Source organism: Erythrolamprus reginae, chromosome 1, assembly GCF_031021105.1.
Source record: "Erythrolamprus reginae isolate rEryReg1 chromosome 1, rEryReg1.hap1, whole genome shotgun sequence".
NCBI classification, from domain to species: Eukaryota; Metazoa; Chordata; class Lepidosauria; order Squamata; family Dipsadidae; genus Erythrolamprus; species Erythrolamprus reginae.
In genome coordinates, this window is record NC_091950.1 from 126,726,354 (window position 1) to 126,743,043 (window position 16,690).

General features: G+C 40.2%; 1 protein-coding gene across 2 annotated transcripts in view; it reads left to right on the forward strand.

Moving 5' to 3' along the window:
- The window catches only part of KCNC1 (potassium voltage-gated channel subfamily C member 1), a 214,552-nt gene that overhangs the window by 133,322 nt on the left and 64,540 nt on the right, over positions 1 to 16,690 (forward strand). The window lies entirely within an intron of this gene.

Here is a 16,690-nt window from a genome sequence, read left to right on the forward strand (position 1 = left end):
CGCAGCTGGGAGGCAGGTACGTGAGAAATAGGCCCACCTGAACCCCTAAGTCCAACTTCATCAGGAGTGACTCGCAACCCGCAATTTCCGGAGCAATGAGTCCCATATCAGCCCTCTCTAGTGGTTCCTCAGGCTCACTCAGGTCACTTCCTCCCTCACTCTCGCTCTCTGCTTCAGCTGGCAACCCTCTGGTCCAGAGTATCCAAAGGGACCTGGTTCATCCTCCTCAGAATCTGACATGACCTGAGGTGGACAAGGAGTCACTCACAACACTGCCTAGGGCACTGCCAAGAGAGCCAGATTAGGCCGTGTCCAGCTGGTATCCCTGCCACTATGGCAAGCCAGGGAGAGGGAGACATTCCCAACAGTTCTATAGAACTAGTCCGAACTGGCAGGAACCCATCTCTGCAGTGGTTGTAGTCTAGTACTGCAGGCTACTTCTGTTGACTGCTGGCTGACTGCAATCTGATAGTTCAGATCTCACCAGGCTCAAGGTTGACTCAGCCTTCCATCCTTTCATTCTTCCCTCATTCCAAGTTGAATAAAATGAGGACCCAGATTTTGGGGGGCAATAAGTTGGTTCTGTAAACCATTTAGAGAGAGCTGTAAAGCACTGTAAAGCAGTACACGAGCCGAGGTGGCGCAGTGGGTAGAGTACAATACTGCAGGCCACTAAAGCTGACTGCTAGATCTGCAGATCAGGGTTCAAATCTCATCACGGGCTCAAGGTTGATTCAGCCTTCCATCCTTCCGAGATGGGTAAAATGAGGACCTGGATTGTGGGGGCAATATGGTAGCTCTGTTAAAAAGTGCTATTTTATTTATTTTTTTATTTTTTTATTGGATTTGTATGCCGCCCCTCTACGTAGACTCGGGGCGGCTAACAACAATAATAAAAACAGCATGTAAATCCAATACTAAAACAGCTAAAAAACCCTTATTTGTAAAACCAAACATACATACAAACAAACAAACATAACATGCATAAATTGTAAAGGCCTAGGGGGAAAGAATATCTCAGTTCCCCCATGCCTGACGGCAAAGGTTGGTTTTAAGGAGCTTACGAAAGGCGAGGAGGGTGGGGGCAATTCTAATCTCTGGGGGGAGTTGGTTCCAGAGGGCCGGGGCTACCACAGAGAAGGCTCTTCCCCTGGGCCCCGCCAAATGACATTGTTTAGTTGACGGGACCCGGAGAAGGTCCACTCTGTGGGACCTAACTGGTCGCTGGGATTCGTGCAGCACAAGGCAGTCCCTGAGATAATCTGGTCCGGTGCCATGTTGTAAGCCGCCCTGAGTCTAAGGAGAAGGGCAGCATAAAAAATCGAATAAATAAATAAAAATTGAATAAATAAATATATAAGTCCAAGTGCTATTCCTATTGCTAATCACTGTAACTGACTCCATCACTTTATTATCGATCACTGTTGTAGGCATCTCATGAGGGCAACAGTGTTGCATATATTGTATGCTGTTGTATTGTATGTAAACACATTCTATCATTTTGTTCTCTCTCATGGTAATGCCTAAGAATCATTAATAAGACAGCATTCATCTATGAAGGTCCCATTGCCTGCTATTACTAACATATATGTTTGAAATCACTGAGTCAAGAAATGTATTAAAGAGATTAGGCATGAGCACATTCTATTATGTATGAAACCAATGCAGATATGGCATAAAAACCAGTGCCAATCATTTGCTATTCATGGCAAATAGATGCCAGTTCTTGTACAAAGAAAGCAGCTGCCCATTGTAAGCAACTATTGCCATACAATTATGTTCTGTATTATAAAAGCTTCCAATGAAATCCTGAGTGATGATAACACTCATCATGCTATTTCTTAATAAAGGTCACTTAGCTGTAGAGACTGAATAAACAAGGACCATCTGGAAAAATAATTACCCAAACAGCATCTTGATTAAAATCAAGAAGATATTTAGGGACAGAATAAAGCAAGCCATGAGCAATTCAATGGAAAATTCATGCCTGGCATGCATAAAGTTCCAAGTTTAGGTCCTGGTATGTCAAGGTCATTTTGTGTTCTTTGTCCATCATCATCATCATTAAAGACCTCAGCACCATTTTTTAAATCACATTGAGATTTTGTTATAGTGTGTCCAAAAATGACTGAAGAGATCAATTGTGGGCACACTATGTACTTACACATATTGGATAGATATGTTGTTGCACTACACTTTGGTCTTATGTAGTTTGTGTTTGTGTAGTGCTTTGACATTGCACTTTGCTTCATAAGCTTCAAAGGTTCATAACTTTGTAGGATGCATCATTCCAGGTAGAGCACCTTTGTGTCAGGATTTTCCAGGTGCTTATGCAACCTTTAGTGGTCTTTGAAATTTTCTGCCTTCTTATCAAGCATCTTCCAGCACCGTGTTCTCAAAATATGAACCAGCAGTGTGCAGCAGCTGCCAAAAAAGCCAACATAGTTCTAGGCTGCATTAACAGAGGGATAGAATCAAGATCACGTGAAGTGTTAATACTGCTTTATAATCCCTTGGTAAGGCCACACTTGGAATATTGCATTCAGTTTTGGTTGCCACAAAGCAAAAAGGATGTTGAGACTCTAGAAAGAGTGCAGAGAAGTGCAGATTAGGGGACTGGAGGCTAAAACATATGAAGAATGGTTGCAGGAACTGTGTATGTCTAGTTTAATTAAAAGAAGGACTAGGGGAAATATGATAACCGTGTTCCAATATCTCAGGGTTGCCAAAAAGAAGGGGGAATCAAACTATTCTCCAAAGCACCTGAGGGCAGGATAAGAAGCAATGGGTGGAAACTAATCAAGGATAGAGGCAATTTAGAACTAAGGAGAAATTTCCTGACAGTTAGAACAATTAACCTGCGAAACAGCTTGCCTCCAGAAGTGGTGATTGCTCCAACACTGGAAGTTTTTAAAAAGGTGTTGGGTAACCATTTGTCTAAAGTAGTGTAGGGTTTCCTGCCTAAACATAGAAACATAGAAACATAGACAATTGACGGCAGAAAAAGACCTCATGGTCCATCTAGTCTGCCCTTATAGTATTTCCTGTATTTTATCTTAGGTTGGATATATGTTTATCCCAGGCATGTTTAAATTCAGTTACTGTGGGTTTACCAAATGTGGTCTCACCTGCGCTCTATACAATGGGATCACAATCTCCCTCTTCTTGCTTGTTATACCTCTATCTATGCAGCCAAGCATTCTACTTGCTTTCCCTACCACCTTCCCTATCGGATGGTGGATCAAGACCTGCATTGCTGCTGCTGGGTCAACTTGGTACAAGACGCCTCTCTGCCTTCCTGAGAGACGGACAGACGGGAGAGGGAGGGAGGGTCTGCCCTGCCCAGACACATCTATCTACCATGAAATGAGCCAGGAAGGCTACAAATCTAGTCTTCAAGTGGGCCCAAATTTAGACTCACGAATCCACTTCCACAAGGAAAGGGATCACAAAACCTGGCGGCCCAACAGAGAAATGAAAGTTGACCGAGATGCTCCCAGCAGCAGCAGCAGCAATGCAAGTGTTGTGATCCCGCCTCCGGAAGCAGGGGGTTGGACTAGAAGACCTCCAAGGTCCTTTCCAACTCTGTTATTCTATTCTATTCTAAAAAAGAGCTGCTTGTATATGCTCATCCAGCTTACAAGTGACATGACCTGCCCATTGGGTTTGTGCTCTCATCATCATTAATATGGACTGAGGGTAGACATGTTCTAGATAAAATTTCAATGCCTGGCCCTTGATGCCATTTGATGCCTAATTTTCCACAGACAAGTCATATGGAAATGGTTGAACTGTCTTTCATGCCTTTAATGCATTTTAGGAGACCTTGGAGAGCAGACGCCCGTTAGTATAGATAAGATTTATTTTTAGTCTAATTTAATACAGTGAAGTTTGTATGCCCAATATTGCTAAGGTATAATAAAGTGCTTGAATGTAACCAAATGTTTTAATTTAGTAGATCTGTGTAGTGCTCTGGATATGATTTATTTCCAAAAAAATACTAGAAATAGAAAAATGTTTACACATTGATAAGTAACTATTCAATAGCCACAGGGCCACCCAAAATACCAAAGAATTAGAATTTAATTTATTCGAATTAAAAATTAGAATTTAATTGGAAAATATCATTCAAGCCTCATATTTCAAGAGGTACAATGTAAAGAGGAGGATGTCAACAACAATAACAATTGTTACTTACAAAAATCATTTACACTCTTTCAGAGATAATAACTTTCTAATCCAGATTAGTAACTGATGCTGAAATGAGATTGGAATTAATCCTAGTTTTCACTGAAGTCTTCCATGTGTCATGAAATGCCTTCCTCTTTCAGTTTTCCTAATTTCTGCAATTTCTCTTTGTAACTCAGTTTCAATGAGAGAGTACATGTTTTGCAACTGGAGGTCAAGAAGTTGGAGAAGCATGCTAAAGAATAGGAATCAATTCTGTTCAAGCAATTCTATGTTTGTACTAATTAGAAATACAGTGGTACCTCAAGATACGAACCCCTCGTCTTACGAACAACTCAAGATATGAACCCGGGGTTCAGAAAAAATTTGCCTCTTCTTACGAACTTTTTTCGTGTTACGAACGCCAAACCCGAACTTCCAGGTTTGGCGTTCGGAGGCTGCTGGGAAACCGCGCGGCTGTTTTAAAAGGTGACAGCCGGGCTGGAGGGCTTCCCAGCAGCCTCCGAACGCCGAACGCGGAAGTTCGGGTTTGGCGTTCGGCTTCGGGAGGCTGCTGGGAAGCCTCCCAGTCCAGCTGTCACCTTTTAAAACAGCCACGCGGCTTCCCAGCAGCCTCCGAACGTCAAACCCGGAAGTTCAGGTTTGGCGTTCGTAAAACGAAAAAATTTCGTAAGAAGAGGCAAATTTTTTCTGAACCGTTCAGAGGCTGCTGGGAAGCCGCGCGGCTGTTTTAAAAGGTGACAGCCAGGCGGCGGGGCTTCCCAGCAGCCTCCGAACGCCAAACGCGGAAGTTTGGGTTTGGCGTTCGGCTTCGGGAGACGGCTGGGAAGCCGCGCAGCTGTTTTAAAAGGTCACAGCCGGGCTGGGGGGGTTGCTGGGAAGCCCCCCAGCCCGGCTGTGACCTTTTAAAACAGCCGCGCGGCTTCCCAGCCGTCTCCCGAAGCCGAACGCCAAACCCAAACTTCCGCGTTTGGCATTCGGAGGCTGCTGGGAAGCCTCCCAGCCCAGCTGTCACCTTTTAAAACAGCCACGCGGCTTTCCAGCAGCCTCCAAACGCCAAACGCGGAAGTTTGGGTTTGGCGTTCGGCTTCGGGAGACGGCTGGGAAGCCGCACGGCTGTTTTAAAAGGTCACAGCCGGGCGGCAGCGGTTTTTTTGCGGGGTTTTTTTTTTGGTTGCACGGATTAATTGACTTTACATTGTTTCCTATGGGAAACAATGTTTCGTCTTACGAACCTTTCGTCTTACAAACCTCCCCCTGGAACCAATTAGGTTCGTAAGACGAGGTATGACTGTAGAGTGTCTGGTTTCTAGAGTAGTTTTGAAAGATGACTAAGTGAACACAGCAACATATGTAACAAAGAAAAGGGAAGAAAATAATGTAAATAATGAAAATAGGAATGGGTTGTAAGGCTTTTTGGAGGTCTTCTAGTCTAACCCCCTGCTTAGGCAGGAAACCTACACTACTTCAGACAAATGATTATCCAACATTTCCCTTAAAAACTTCCAGTGTTGGAGCATTCACAACTTCTGGAGGCGAGCTGTTCCACGGGTTAATTGTTCTAACTGTCAGGAAATTTCTCCTTAGTTCTAAGTTACTTCTCTCCTTGTTTAATTTCCACCCATTGCTTTGTGTTCTACCCAATAGTTTGACTCCCTCTTCTTTGTGGCAACCCCTGAGTTATTGGAACACTGCTATCATGTCTCCCCTGGTCCTTCTTTTCATTAAACTAGACATACCCATTTCCTCCAACCATTCTTCATATGTTTTAGCCTCCAGTCCCCTAATCATCTTTGTTGCTCTTCTCTGTACTCTTTCTAGAGTTTCAACATCCTTTTTGAGATTCTAGAAAGAGTACAGAGAAGAGCAACAAAGACTGAACTTAAACAATTCTAGAGTGTTATTTCTAGAAGTCTTTCCACTTCTGTTAGAGAAAATGACCATAATGGGTTTTTCCCAATAGTGGTAAAGGAACATCCAAATGGCAGGTATAGCTATACTGTTGGGAATATATATTCACAGAAGTGTCACCTGTGGTGGGTAAATCAGAGATGTGGGATTAAACTAAATATGAGCCATTGGAGAACCCATTATAGTATTCTGCCAAAGAAAACCAAATAAACATTCACAACCAAAACAATGTGGACATGAAACTGGAAAATAAGACAGCCAAGTTGAAAGGTATGAACTACTGAAGGAAACTAATAGAGGACAAATATCAATAAGCATTGGCTGAATTAAAGCTGAAAGGATGTCTAGCTGCTAAAGTGGCCAGAGTTAAAAGAAAACTTCAATGTTGTGAAGAGATTCTTAATATTGGAACCATGAATCAAGGATATGTCAAGTTTGAGCATTAATATTCTGAGTATGAGCAAACTGAAATGTATTGAAATGAGTCACTTCATATCAGAGGAGCATCAGATCTCCTTCTATGGACAAAAAATTAAAAGAAGAAATGGAGCAACCATCTTTATTAAGAAAATACCAACAAATATTTTTAGGGATCCAAGAATATGTTTCAACTACAGCATCAGAACAGATAATTTGCAACACTTTGCACAACCCAACCCACCCACCTCAAAAAATCAATTTTAGAGATTGGAATGCTGTAGTCAGAATTAAAATTTAATTTGTAATAATGAAAAAATGGGCTAGATGTATAAAAGAAAGCTGAAGATATTTTAATAATATTCTGCAAAGAAAATTTGATATCATAATAAATGTCTCCATCCAACCATCTAAACAATGATTATTTATAGGGACATCACTGAATAACAATGTCAAAATCAAAATCATAAAATCATAAAATTTCCACTTGGTCACCAAAAACAGTGCTTCTCGTCATTGAGGCTGAGTCCATAAACTATATCTTGAAAAATTACAACTTAAAAACAGATAAAATATTCAGACCCAGATTTCATTTCAGTAACATGATGAAGATAAAGAATAATTTACAGGATTCAATCTGATAAATAGAGCACCTCAAAAACTCTAACATTTTTGACATCATTATACAAAGACCTGTAAATAAAAATAGAACTTCCCAGGCAAAAAAATGTACCAATAGTAATGTAAAAACATATATATGAAAATCTATCCAATTAAATACCAAATCCCAGAAAAGAGCAAGAAGGATCAAGGAGTTATATTTAAAGAACCTGAGGATGGCAATTGAATGGAAGGGACAAAAGGTTTATTTAAATGAATTTCGGAAACAAAGGAAATTTTGTTCATTCAAAAGGGGGTACAATAAAAGCTCTACTGGAGAAAGAAGATATAAAGAAAGGATAATGTGAATATTGAGACAAACTATACAAAATAATTTCCCTAAATCAATGATACATATCAACACTTGATAGCTGAACAGACATTCTGAAAAGTGAAGTGAAATGAACTCTAGGCAACATTGATAAATGAAATTATAGAAATGGACAAGACCTTATAGATAACCCTCACTCTGTCAAGGACCTTGGTGTACTAATCATATCTAATGACCTAAGTGCCAGAGACCACTGTAATAACTAAGAGTTATTAATCTAATCCAGCGTAGCTTCATCTCTGGCAATATTAATCTACTAACCAGAGCATAAAAAACATTTGCTAGACCAATTCTTGAATACAGCCAGTGAAGGGCTACCAAAAGTTTTGCTAGCACAGTGTGGGCGTGGCTTATGAATTTTCTTTCAACACCTTTCAGTTCAAATTGGGTGTTCTGGGGTGGAATTCCAATTTCACTATCCCACTGTGTTCCCCCCCCCCCCCCCATCTGGGCAGTAGCCCACCCCTGAATACAGCTCACCTGTCTGGAACACGCACTGCATATCAGATATCAATACAATCGAGAGAGTCCAAAAATATTTCACAAGAAAAGTTCTCCACTCCTCTGCTCGCAGCAGAATATCTTATTCCACCTGATTTTTAAATTTTGGGCTTAGATAGCCTAACTTCATCGCCATCGATCTGCCCTAAATGTAGTTCACAAAATCATTTACTATGATGTCCAACCTGTCAATGATTTCTTCAGCTTCAACCGCAACAATACACAAGCACACAATCAATTCAAACTTAATGTAAGCCGTTCCAAACTCGACTGCAGAAAATACGACTTCAGCAACAGAGTAATAAATGCCTGGAATGCATTACCTGACTCTGTGGTTTCTTCCTCAAAACCCCCAAAACTTTAACCTTAGACTATCTACAGTCATCCCCCACTCCATTCCTAAGAGGTCTGTAAGGGGTGTGCATAAGTGCACCAATGTGCCTACCATCCCTGTCCTACTGTCCTGTTGTCCAAATTTACCTGTACCTTCTTACCTTTTGTTTATGTTTTGTTCTGTTGAGCTCTCTGGTAGAATCCTCCCAAAAATGCACAGATACAATTTCAGACACACACACGTTTGAAAATTCAAAACAATGTTCTTTATACCGAAAAATGCAAATAAACGAAGCACTCTTTTTGTATAGCAAAGAGCACTTGTCTCCAAACAAATTGGTATTTTTTACAAGTCTCTTATCAGTTCTGTGATACTTAGCTTGCAACTGTGAGGCAATTCACAGTCCTTATTCTTTCACAAAGTGAAACATACTTTGCTCTGGTTTAGTTTCAAAGCGGGGGGAAATCAGCACACAAAGATCAAAGTCAGCAAAGCAGGCATGAAACACAACGATCAGATAATCCTCCACAATGGCCAAACCCACAGGCTGCTATTTATAGCAGCCTCACTAATCACCACAGCCCCACCCAACCACAGGTGGCCTCATTTTCTTTTATAATAATCTCTCAGTTGTTGTTGCCTATGCATCGCTCTCCGCATGCGTGGCTGTATCATTAACTCTTGTTCTGAAACCAAGGAGGAGCTAGATAATTGATCTCCTTCTGAGCTGTCTGCCACACTCTCCTCCTCCCTGTCACTCATGTCTTCTTGGTCAGAGGAGCCTTCATCAGCAGATTCCACCGGGGGCAAAACAGGCCTGCAGCATGTGGATGTCTCCCCCATATCCACAGTCCTTGGGGCAGGAGCTGGGCCAGAGCTAACCACAACAATGTTTATACCAATACCTGCTACCTTGTACATGCTTGACAAATAAATAAATTAAAAATAAATAGATAAAAATATTTATGCCTATATCAGAACATTCCTGCTGATCCAAATAAACAAGGCAAAAAGAAAGAACGGTGTTTGCTGCGTTTCCTTTCCACGTGTTTTGCTCTCATCTCCTGATCTGGGGAAATCATCAGAGAGCAGAAGGCATTTGGTTCCCTCAGAGGTCACCAGCTGCTCAGCAGTCATCATATCAATGGGTATTTGGAATGCATCTTTTAAAAACATAAAGCAGGGCACTGCAACTCAGTAAGTTACCAAATCTTCCTTAATGAGGACCATTGTGAGAATCCCAAAGAAAGGTCAGGAGAAGATGAGGCACTGTCATTACTTGCTCTTTCAATCAGAAGGTGATAGGAGAGAGAGAGAGAGACAGTGAGATGCCTCCTTGACAAGGGAAATGAGCCTCGCTTTTTACTTCTCTTAAAATAGCCCAATTGAACTATCTGCATTACAATTTGCTGCCAGCTGTAATTGGAGATTATGCATGCATATCAACTCTCCTTTCAAAACATTACATTTTGCATTATTTATCCAGGGAAGCAAAAAATCTCCCTGTTTGCCTAGAACTGGTTTAGAAAATCTGATACCAAAATCCATGTTATAGCTTGATTTTTAAAAGAAGAGGTAGCAAGAACCTTTTGGCAAATGTGCCCAGCACCTCACGTAGTAGAAAAAGACATTTGTCGCTTTGGGATATTTTAATGAAAATAATAGTTTAACTGTAGAAAGAGTCATATCTGTTATATAATCTGCCACCACTTAACTGTAAGGTTAAGGAATAAGATCATGGGAGAAGTGGTATCGATGGATAACTAGAATACGAAACAATCCAAAAGCTATCTGAGTTCAATCCTACTGATATACCCATATAATCACTGGAGAAAAAAACCCCTAACTCTATCTTATCTTTAATTCTTACATACTTTACTATTCTTTACTTACTCATTTCCTATTTTCACCACTTAATAAGAACGACAAGTCATTAAACTCAATGTCTGCTATTGAAGCAGACAATCCCTTTCCCACCCCACCTCCTTCTTAAATCTATTAAGTTATATATGGTATAGATAATAAATATGGTCACTAGAATGTAAATTAAGAATGAAGCATGAATAGAACTACTGTAATAATATCATTTAATATATAATAATAATATATATATTAAGGAATATAATGGACCTCTGTAACTCTCTGTAATTTTTTTACCTCTAAACTCATTATACTTGTACTCTCCTTTTTCCCCTCCTCCCCCCTTTGATTTTGTACTCCCCTCTTCCCCTTCCCTTTTCAATAAACCAATAAATTATATATTTTTTAAATAAAATAAATTTTAAAAAAAGAAATAAGATCATTTTGAGAAATCTATTTGAAACCCAGGACATAGGTGAGCACAACAATCTTTGACTAAAGATTGGTTTTAAATATGTGGCGTACTGTATGTGCTCACATTTATTCACTTAGATTTCCAACAACACCATGCAATCACATTATCTTTTTTGGCTCGGATTCCAAAAGGGTGAACGGGTGCATGCCCACACCAATAATGTAATGCCCTCCCCTGCGCACGCGCACAATGTCACACTACCCACCCTCACGCCCCGTGCCTGCACATAGACCTCACTGAAATCCCCAGACTTCCGGTGGGCCCATTGGGCCATTTTTTGCTCTCCCCAGCCTTCATTACTATTTTATGCCACATATATTAACATTGTTGTAAACTAGGCTCCCTGGTTCTCTAAACGCCCTGATTTAAAAAGGGTCCATTGAGACACTTCCTTCCTAAGATATGCACTTGAGAATTTATTTACAAAGAAAGACAGGAAATTCACACAGACACTTTAGTCATCTTGTTGTTGTTGTTGTTATTGTTCAGTCTCTAAGTCGTGTCCCACACTTCGTGATCCCATAGACCAATTAGTCATTTTGCTACTAAGTATAGAAACAACATGCTCCACCCAAGAGTATTTCTTAACAATTCTCTCTTCCTTTCAAATAAATTTCTGAAACCAATAAATTTTCTGAAGCAAAACAGCTAGAAAGGAACCTGAAAGAAACAAATGGCAAAGAGATGATCTGCTAACATTCAGAAACACATTTTCATGTTTGTGTAAATCTTGAGTACCTCTCAGGATTATACTGAAGTATTGCCAGATAGCACGTTGATGGCAGAAAATGGCTTGCTACAGAACTCTAAAATGAAGAGAATGATGTCAAGGCCTTTACCCATGACTGAGCAGTTCTCCAAGAACTCACAGCTGATAGCTAGAAAAGGTGCAAAAATCTTTGAATATAGTAATGTCCAATATTGATATTTAATCATCGGTGTCATTCGGTGAACTTGCCTTGGTGACCGTAGCAAGTGCATGCCAACTAACTTTCACAATGGGTCAACTGAGGGAGGGGGAGGAAGGCCTTTGTCAGCCACAACATCTTATGACCAGTACACTGGACAAATAATATTGTTTGTTCATTATTTCTCTTATTACTGTCTATGCCAGTGACAGCAAACCTATGGCACAGAGCCACAGGTGGCACACAGAGCCATATCTGCTGGCACGTGAGCCATTGCCCTAGCTCAGCTACAACATGCGTACGTGTGCCATCCAGCTGGTTTTTGACTCGCACAGAGGCTTTGGGGGGTGTTTTTGGCTTCCAGAGAGGCTCTGAGGGGATGGGGAGGGTGTTTTTACTCTCCTCCAGCTCCAGGGAAGCCTTTGGTGCCTGGGGAGGGCAAAACACAAGTCTTCTGGGTCCACCAGAAGTTGGGAAACAGTCTGTTTCCAACCTCCAGAGGGCCTCTGGGGGGGGATCTGTTTTCACCTTCCCCAGGAATTGGATTATGGGTGTGGGCAGTCACATATATGTGATAGCACGCGCGCATGGTCATTTGGCACCCATTGGAAAAAAAAGGTTCGCCATCACTGGTCTATACATTATCTGGTCAGGAAGCATTGGAGATATGGAATTTGCATGATTAGTTAAGCCTGAATAATTATTTATCCTATTTGGCTCTAGGTTGGTTTCTTATTTATGCTATAAATATGGTCTTTTCAGAAGTAGAAGAATGATGATGATGATGATGATGATGATATTGTTAAATTATGTGAATTTCAAAATGATGATGTTCTGACTCATAAGTATAAAAATTAACATATATTTTTGTGAAAATTTTTTACATAGTTGTCTTATATCCCTTTAGTTCCATTCCTCAGAAGTATCATTGCTATAGGAGTTAAACCTATCACACAGCTGTGATTTTGAATTTTTCGATGAATGTCATAGTCGCCTTCTTCTGTTTTATTTCATTGCTTTCTCACTAGCTTTCCAATTATTTGTTACATGTTTTAGTTGATGCTCATTTCTAAAGCGTTCAGTTTGTCCCATTTTCATGTAAAAGAGCAACTCTATGCTATATAAGATGGAATAGTGATGTACAGTATCCCAGTGATTTCTGATAGTGTTGTTGAACTCAGAGAAAAATGTTTTTTTGGAGCGCATGGAGGTAGCTGCACAACTGTAGGAAGCTTTTTTTTTTTTAAAGGTGTTATGGAAAGATGCTTTGAGTGTACTCCTATATGCTCTGAAACATTTTCTTACTTTTGTAGCTGAAACTCTGTGCAGCACTATATAAGACTTTGAAACTCTAGAGAAAGTGCAGAAGAGAGCAACCAAGATGATTAGGGGACTGGAGACTATAACATATAAAGAGCAAAGAGTGGTTGCTGGAACTGGGCATGGTCAGTCTGGCAAAGAGAAGGACCAGGGATGACATGATAGTAGTGTTATAATACTTGAGGGGCTCCACAGAGAGGAGGAGGTCAGACTGTTTTCCAAGGCACCAGAAGGCCAGACAAGGCATAACTAACTTACTTACTTACTTACTTACTTACTTACTTACTTACTTACTTACTTACTTACTTACTTACTTACTTACTTACTTATTTATGAGGGTTTTAGTGGGTGGGTGTGTGTATATATATATATATATATATATATATATATATATATATATATATACATACATATACATATACATATACATATATACATACATACACACACACAGTAAAATACATGATGAAAGTTATAGAGGAGATACTCATAGTAAAATATATCTAAGAAAGAATAGAAAAGAAGATATAGTAATAGAACATATCAATGAAAGAATAGAAGAAGAGATATAGGAATAGAAGAAAGGTATAGGAGATATAGGAGAGCAATAGGACAGGGGACGGAAGGCACTCTAGTGCACTTGTACTCGCCCCTTACTGACCTCTTAGGAATCTGGATAGGTCAACCATGGATAATCTAAGGGTAAAGTGTTGGGGGTTTGGGGATGACACTATGGAGTCTGGTAATGAGTTCCATGCTTCGACAGCTCAGTTACTGAAGTCATATTTTTTACAGTCAAGTTTGGAGCGGTTAATATTAAGTTTAAATCTGTTGTGTGCTCTTGTGTTGTTGTGGTTGAAGCTGAAGTAGTTGCCAACAGGCAGGATATTGCAGCATATGATCTTGTGGGCAATACTTAGATCTTGTTTAAGGTGTCTTAGTTCTAAGCTTTCTAGGCCCAGGATTGAAAGTCTGATGGAAACTGACCAAGGAGAGATTCAATCTGGAAATAAGGAGGAACATCTTGCTTGCAGAGGTTGTGGGAGCTCCAACACTTGAGATTTTCAAGAGGAGATTGGACAGCCATTTGTCTGAAATTATGTAGGGACTCCTGCTTGAGCGCGGAGTTGAATTAGTTCAACTCTAGTAATCTAACCTAATAGTCTAGCAAGAGTCAATGATGATAGGAACAAGGATTGCTTCTTAAAATCTTTGACATTTGGATGTCACAATAAATAAAAACATTCAGAATCAACTATTTCATTGCTCCCACTTGGCTCCTTCGGCTCATTTCATATTAAATGGGAACCAGGATGACTCATTGAGTCATAAGCCATAGTTTATTTCCTGGTTTGTGGCCCTGCTGCGTTACAAAACAAGCAATCCGAAATTACTGGTTCACATACTAAACAAATCATAGATAGAAACAGCCCGAGTCTTGATAAAGCATATGGTAGTTTCATTCATCATAAGCCTGTGATGTTTTAACTCTTAACTCTTTAACTCTTTTTGGGGGGGAAATTGATACTGTATTTAGTTGAACTGACAATGAATCTTTAACTCAGAATACAGTGGTACCTCAAGATACGAACCCCTCGTCTTACGAACAACCTGTGATACGAACCCGGGGTTCAGAAAAATTTTGCCTCTTCTTACGAACTTTTTTCGAGTTACGAACCGGCGTTCGGAGACTGCTGGGAAGCGGCGCGGCTGTTTTAAAAGGTGACAGCCGGGCGGCGGGGCTTCCCAGCAGCCTCCCGAACGCCGGTTCGTAACTCGAACAAAGTTCGTAAGAAGAGGCAAAATTTTTCTGAACCCCAGGTTCGGTTCGGGAGGTTGCTGGGAAGCCCCCCAGCCCGGCTGTCACCTTTTAAAACAGCCGCGCTGCTTCCCAGCTGTCTCCCGAAGCCGAACGCGGAAGTTCGGCTTTGGCGTTCGGCTTCAGGAGACAGCTGGGAAACGGCGCGGCTGTTTTAAAAGGTTGCAGCCGGCCTGGGTGGCTTCCCAGCACCCCCCGAACCCCGAACCCGGGTTCAGGGGGGTGCTGGGAAGCCCCCCAGGCCGGCTGTCACCTTTTAAAACAGCCGTGCGGCATTTTTTTGCGGGGGTTTTTTGGTTGCACGGATTAATTGACTTTACATTGTTTCCTATGGGAAACAATGTTTCATCTTACGAACCTCCTCCTTGCACCAATTAAGTTCGTATCATGAGGTATTACTGTATTTGTGTTTCACTTTTTAAGATATCTATCTCCAGATCATTAATTCTCATTTCAGAGGCCTTGGTAGTCATGCCTAAGGCATTCTTGTAATACATATGAATAAACCTATGTTCCCATTTTTACATTAATATAGAATTCTCACACAAGTGGTAGCAGCGCTGGAGTAAAATGGAAGCAATACTCTTCTTGTAACTAATGGTTACATTGAAACTGGCAGATGTAAAACAATCAATATTTATTTTAAATTTGGATCCCCTTGAGAGAACATTGTCACCTTCAGGATTGACCATGCAATAACCTGAATAGACCAAGTGATTACTGAATACAGTCATGATAGTACACTACTTGGGTGAGGAACTATCTAAAGTCATGGTGCTTTCATCCCAAAGCACTTACCGTAAATCTTTTCCAATTTCTGTGATTGGAAAAATAGGAAGAATGAAAACAATAAGCATATAATTGGGGATAGTCTTAATAAATATCAATTCACGAACTTTAAATAGCTATTTAAATAGTCACCTGACATTAGTAAGTTTCGAGTGTTGTACAGTAATAAATTATGCATTCCTGATTTTTTGTTTATAAAACACTGACTTTGGCTGGATGTTTTAGCTGAGTTTCTTAGAACAAGGGTTTTGCAGTATCAGGGCTTCATATCAGCATTAGGTCATCTGTATTAAACAACATAAATGTGTGTGTGTGTGTGTGTGTGTGTGTGTGTGATTTGATTTGATTTATTAGATTTCTAAGCCACCCAACTCCTTCTGGACTCTAGGCAGTGTACAACAATTTAAAAACAATCATAATAGTTAAAACTCCTAAAAATAAAGCAATTTTTTACGAGGCGCACCCATGTGGCGCAGGAGGAAGCAAACCAGTAGCGAGGTAAGTTAGAACCCATCCCTGGTTATACCTCTGATTATAACCTCCCCTTTTCTTTAAAAAAATTGCCTATAACTTCTTATTCCTTGCTGCATTTCTTTTACTTGAATTTATGACCTGTTTTGCTTTTAATGCAGATATTCAAAGAGGTTTGCTCGTAAAATGCTCTGATCCCCAAGCTAACACATGACTTAAAATAATGCAACTTTTAATATATGTATTTTCCCTCCATGCTAAAAGGTACTAACTATGAGCTGTCATGAGATACAATGATAATCATTAGGAATTTTCCGCTATATTAAAGGAACAATTAGCCTGGCTCTTTTCACTAATGTCATCTAAAAGTAATCATGCCATATCATATATTTGGGCTAAACACTTTCCTGCATTTAATGTAATGCCTCTTTTTTATAATTCCAGAATGTTGAGTGGCCGAAACAATATTCGCTTTCCTCTTTGAAGCAAAATGTAAACATGTTATTTTTTTTAAAAAAAGAGAAATCACCAAACAAATTCCATACAAAAGAATGAGACGAAGATTCCCGAGATGGTTCCTGAATTTTACACGAGCCTTCTCTTTGCTCATAAATTAACTAGGCCAGGACCTGGTTACTTTATGCCAGTGTTTCCCAACCTTGGCAACTTGAAGATATCTGGACTCCAACTCCCAGAATTCCCCAGC